This window comes from Rhinoderma darwinii, unplaced genomic scaffold, assembly GCF_050947455.1.
Source record: "Rhinoderma darwinii isolate aRhiDar2 unplaced genomic scaffold, aRhiDar2.hap1 Scaffold_127, whole genome shotgun sequence".
NCBI classification, from domain to species: domain Eukaryota; kingdom Metazoa; phylum Chordata; class Amphibia; order Anura; family Rhinodermatidae; genus Rhinoderma; species Rhinoderma darwinii.
In genome coordinates, this window is record NW_027461959.1 from 712062 (window position 1) to 717915 (window position 5854).

Here is a 5854-nt window from a genome sequence, read left to right on the forward strand (position 1 = left end):
ACAGCAGGGGCAGACATCAACAGCTCTCCCCCCACCGCTGTATCCCCATCGTCTAAGAGGGGAGCGGGGGAGGGGAGCGCATCAGCGCGGGCTGCCGACCCATGCGCTGAGGAGCAATGACGTCCGCCGGTGCTGTTCTCGCGCCTCCCATTAAATAACGCTATATTGTAATAGTTCAGACTTTTACGCATGCAGCAATACCAATTTTGTTAACTTTTTTTATTTTTTACATTACTTTAGGGGGAAAATGGGAAAAGGTTTTTTTAACTATTTGTTTTTAATTTTTTTCACTACTAAAAACTTTTTTGCACTTTTTTTACACACTTTATTAGCCTCCCTAGGGGATTTGAACCAGCGATCATACTAACGTATTGCAGTATATTGTCATTTTTACAGGCTTAAGTTAAGTGAAGGCAGCTCTGGGTGCCATCATTAGGCCCATGAGCTGCCATTACAATCATTGTCACCCCCTGATCTAACTGGGGGGGTGATGAAATGTCAGAGGGGGCCGCCCCCCTTTTTTCAATGCCTCAGATGCTCGCGATCGACCGCAGCATTTGAGGGGTTAAACAGCTAGGAACAGCACGATCACTGCTCCCGACTGTTAGTCCCGGGTGTCCACTGTAAAACACAGCCGACACACGCAGCATATGGAGCGCACTCTAAACATCACCACTCGCACCCGGATGTAATAGCACGTCACGGTGCACAAAGGGGTTAATGTTCTCTTTTACGCAAAAATAATAATTGCAAGAAATTGGATGGCTGGTAAATCCCCAATTGTTATGGATTGGTTGAAGTTGGTTAAGACAATTAAAGAATATGAGAAAATAAGAGCAGACAAGAAAAATTGTATAAAAAAGTGGGAGGAAATATTGGGGATATGGAATTGATTGGTGTTCTATAGGAAGGTATAATTATTATTTTATCATAAAAAGGTTATAATTTTATGGTACTTAATGATCTTTGGGGTGGGAGGGGGATGGGATTGGGGAGATATATGTTGCCTGATGTAAATTGTGCAGATAAATTGTTGAGCATTATGATATTTATAATCACTGGATATTGAAATGTTGTAATGTTTTTATTACTGAAATTCAATAAAGATATGTGAAAAAAAACAAAAAACATTTGATGTGTGTTAGAATGTAAGGTAAGTGTGAGGTCATCAGTGATGTCATAATTCACCTTCTCTATAAAAGCTGCAGATCGGTCACATTCCGTTGAGCCGCTATAGACCAATAGTTTCTTGCTTTTTGGTACGTCGCTCTCACTTGACTTTTTCTTGAGTCCTGTGACTTCTAGAAATCTTGCTTTATCCAGAAGCTTCAGATCCACGATTCAGAGGTAAGAGGAGAACATGTAGAATGTTTCTTGTGAAGTATTGCAGCGAGTTCCATGTGCTGCCACTGTAAGAATGTTTCTCTTTCACCCTCTTACTGGGTTAGATTCTAAGGTCAGGCGCAATAAATGAAATACAAGATTGAGTGTATGAAAATGTATATTGTATAAAGAGTGAAATGACTGTTAGTTATTCTGAGACTTCTATGGAGATTTGTACATAGCGACAGCCATAAACAAGGAACTTTACAGAGACACTTTTTCCTTATCATCAATAATTACATGGCAGGTTATAGTTACCATCCATGGTCTCCCCACACTCCAGGAAGTCTCCTTTCCAGTATGTCCCTCCTCAAGTGGCCTCCCAAGTGGCTGCCCTCATGTCATGCTTGGGTCTTTTATGCCCCCTTGTCTGCCCCTCTTTGAGACAAATAGTGTGACCTTCCTGATAAAAAGAACTTCCCCCCTCATGTAACATGCGGATATAGAATACTGGTGCCACTTATCAACCACCTTTAGCATTTATGACATCCTGAGTTTGTCCATGGGTAAGACTGAGTTCACACTACTGGTTAGCACCTGTAAGAGATACCTGTGAACCTCGGGGTCATTTATTGTGAGAATCAGGGTAAACAATAGGAATCTTGCAAACTGATGAGACACATTTCATTAAGAAACGCAACTATACCCATGATCCTCAATCTTTGATTTACCCAAATAAAATACCCTATATAATATTACATATAACCTTATATGTGGCTTTCATTTTCTGAAACCTTTAAATTCTTACACCACCAGAGGGCGCAGTGTAGAGGAGTGCCGCTGTCTCCTCTGGCTGCACTGTCCTGTCTCTGCCTTGGGAGGGCGCTCTTAATGCAGTTATCACATGTTTATTGGGGAGGGGGCTGATAATTGAGGACAGAGAAGTCTAGAATCTATTTTCTTTTTGGAAGATGATTTAGAAACAAGTAACCACACAATGATTTCTCGCCTCAGCAGATTTGTGGATATGAAGATCATGAATAGAAAACATCAGACATTCTGTGTGGACACAAATCAAGAGCTCAGAAATGCTTTGGACACCTGGGATTTGGTGGAAGAAGACGTCTTAGGAGCCTGTGTCCCTTATTTCATCCAGGAGAAGGTGGCTGAAGATCTCTTCACTTATACGGATGTTTTTCAGAAAGCCATTCTGAGTAGCCTGTTACCATCTCAATACAACGCCGCCATGTGCCGCTTCTTCATCAGAGTCATTCAGTACAGAAGAGACGCGGCACACTACCTGAAGGAATATATAATCAATGTGCTATGTGAGCACTTGAAGGTGGAGTACATGAAGGGACAATACTATTCCTACGCCATGACTAAGAAGGTTATTGTCTGGCTGAGCATCCTCCATCTTGAAGCGGTGGTCGGGGAACTGAGATACAACATCGTTTATGAGGATTTCAATGCTGCCATTGTCGACACTTTGACAGAAGTGACATCTCTGTGTGCTACAGTCATCATGCCACACATCTTGGACATGCTGCCAGTGCTGGGCCAAGTGGTCAAAAATGCTCCTGACCAACTATCTAAGGAGACGTTGTGCTATGCTATAAGACGTTTATGCGGCAGCATCCAAGAATATATTGTGAAGGGTGGCAGCTGCAAAGTGCAACTTATGAAGGCCATAAGCAACATGAAGGCCAACATTTCCACCTGGTTGCCTGATGTCCATGCTGAGCTTCAAGACTCCACCAAAGTTGCCCTGGAATTCTTTACTGTACCCGAATCATCGGAAAACCAGCCGACCGAGCCAGGCAATGACGAGTTACAGACCCTTCCTCACGCCGAGCTCCTAGAAAAGTACAGGGAGCAATTTGCTGCGGAGAATAAGGAACTGGAAGATACAGAGAAGCAGCGTATTGGGATGAACATGCTTGTGACATCTCTGGTATCTGGCAGGAAAATAACAAAAGATTTCCTTCAGTTTCTGCTCAATGCCCTGAAGAATGCGGACCCAAAGGCCAAAATGACAGCAGCTATGTTCTTCAATGAGGCTTTGAAGCATCCAAGACTTATAAAGCAGAAATACCAAGAGTGCGCAATCCAACATCTGCTGAAGATCATAGAAGAGGACGATAACATCTTGTGCAGCATCGCCATGGAGGCACTGGGGAATGCCACCACCGGAGCTACAAGACTGGTGGAGAGCTACAAGAATAAGATCATTGCCCACATGGAGTTTAGACTATCAAAAACCAGCAGCATCAAGATCATCATGGCGGCACTGAGGGCGCTGTCCTCCATTATCAGACGCCTGAAGCTTTCTGTCCTCAGTAGACAATTCATTAAAATATCCCGGGAGCATATGGACTATCCGGATGGAGAAGTCCAGATTGCGGCCATAAACCTGTTAAGGGATCTGACAGAGAGCTGCCGCCTTCTGCTATTTGGATATTTTACAGACAACGTCAGGAGCTGTATACCAACTTTACTCCTGAAATTACATAGTGACAACCAGGAGATAGTAGCAGCCAGTACTTCATCTCTGCAGAGCTGCCTCTCCTACATCAAAGGAGCCAACATTCGGGGATTTTTCCGGACGGAAATCTCTCAGCTAGCAGTCTGACTTGCGAACGAGCCTCAGGCCTACATCGAGGAGTGTGAACAAGGTGCAGACTCACCGGCCGGTGGAGTCCAGCGATGCCAGTTATCCGTCAACATTAGATGACGGAGACCAAGGACTTAGCTGGCGAAACAGACTATACAGTCAGTGTATGGGCAGCATGGTGGTGCAGTTTGGGGAATATGCCCGTCATCAGATCATAGAGACGGTGTATAATAACAACTCCACATATAATATACAGATGTAATGACACGTCAAAAAATAAAAGTCTACTCTGTTTTATATTGAAATTAATGGGTGTGCAGCCTGCAAGTGACTGAAGCTAATAAAAAGTATAGAGCACTCATTGTTTTTTATTGTAGACTAGATACTTGAATTCTTTACACTGAGATTCATATCCTAAAAGGTTTTTAAGCGGGTCACAAATGGTACAAAAGGTACACAAGAATAGAGGCCGAGCTGCAGTTCTGCTGAACGGCCGCTATGCAGTGGTCGGAACCATCTGCTTCCGGCAGTGTTGTCCAGTGCCCGGAGGCAGCTGGACTGGCAGATCGGTGCGGGGTCTCGTGTAGTAACGATTGTTTTCCCCATACATTACTGATGATTGCTCCTTGTGATACGCTGTATCGTCGATTGGCGCTGGTTTTAATGGTCAGTATCGGGACATCTAAAAGGACCTTTATTTCCTCAGACACCACCATAATTAGGCATTGGAACCAACCCTTCCACCTTAGCGGGTAAAGATTAACCATCTAAAAGGTTCACTATATACACATAAGGGCTAAAGGTGAAAACACAGAGGTGCTCACCATATATCCAGCGTATAACTGTGTCCTCCAAATCTTAGGAGTGCATGGAGCAGGAGTTGTTCTAGATTCCTGTTTATATCCCAGACACGTTCATACCATTTTAGACAATGAATCGACATATCGCAAACTTGTGGCGAAACCAAGCACCGCATGTAAAGAACCTTTAAAAAATCTGCTAGAAGAAGGAATTGAATTAGAAGTATTAGCCAAGAAACAGGCTGAATACTTACTGATAGAATTCCCTATTGTTCCCATATTCCATGGGATGCCAAAAATCCATAACTTTTCATGGTCTTGAAACTTGGGTTATCTGTGACATAGTTGGCTAGTACTCCTGCAAACAGTCCTGCCATCAGGGTAGTACCGCTGGTACTACTGTCAGGGGCCTGGCCACAAAAGTAAAATAAAGGGGGCAGCTGCCGCTCATCAAGGTTATGATCAGCGGTAATTGGTTTGTAGAAAGGAATGGGACCCATGCAGGGGCCAGAAGCAGCGGCCAGCTCTGCAACTTGGTGAGTGACTCTGTTTTAAAGCAGCAGATTCAGTTTAATTATTTTTTTATGTTGCCCCTTCTCTCCCACCTTCCCACCGGTCTCTCTCCCCTTCCCACCGGCCTCACTCCCCTTTCCACCGGTCTCTCTCCCCTTCCCCTCCCCAGACCCCGGTCAAGCGTCATATCCACTCTGGCCCAACTCCCGCCTCGGCCACCTTCCGTTCTCTTAGCCTACTCCTCCGCCCGCTCACAGAGTCCCTGGCACTTTGCGTCCTGCTCCCATCCCACGACTTTCCGTTGCCACCTCTCCAAATCCCCTAATAATGGGGGACCCAGATGTATTTCCTCAAATGGATTCCACTGACTGTATGAAGCCCAGAAATTTCTGATGGCGGGCCTGCCTGCATACCACATATTCCGGCAATCAAGGCAATGGAATTCCATTTGCGGAAATACACCAGGTATTCCAAATATCTACAAGAATTTATTTTAATGTGAGTGGAGTATCTGCGCTCACATAATTACTTCTGCCTTGATAGTGTTATTTTATTGCAGATAGAAGACGCCCTGATGGGGTCAAAATTCTCCCTCTCCATGGAC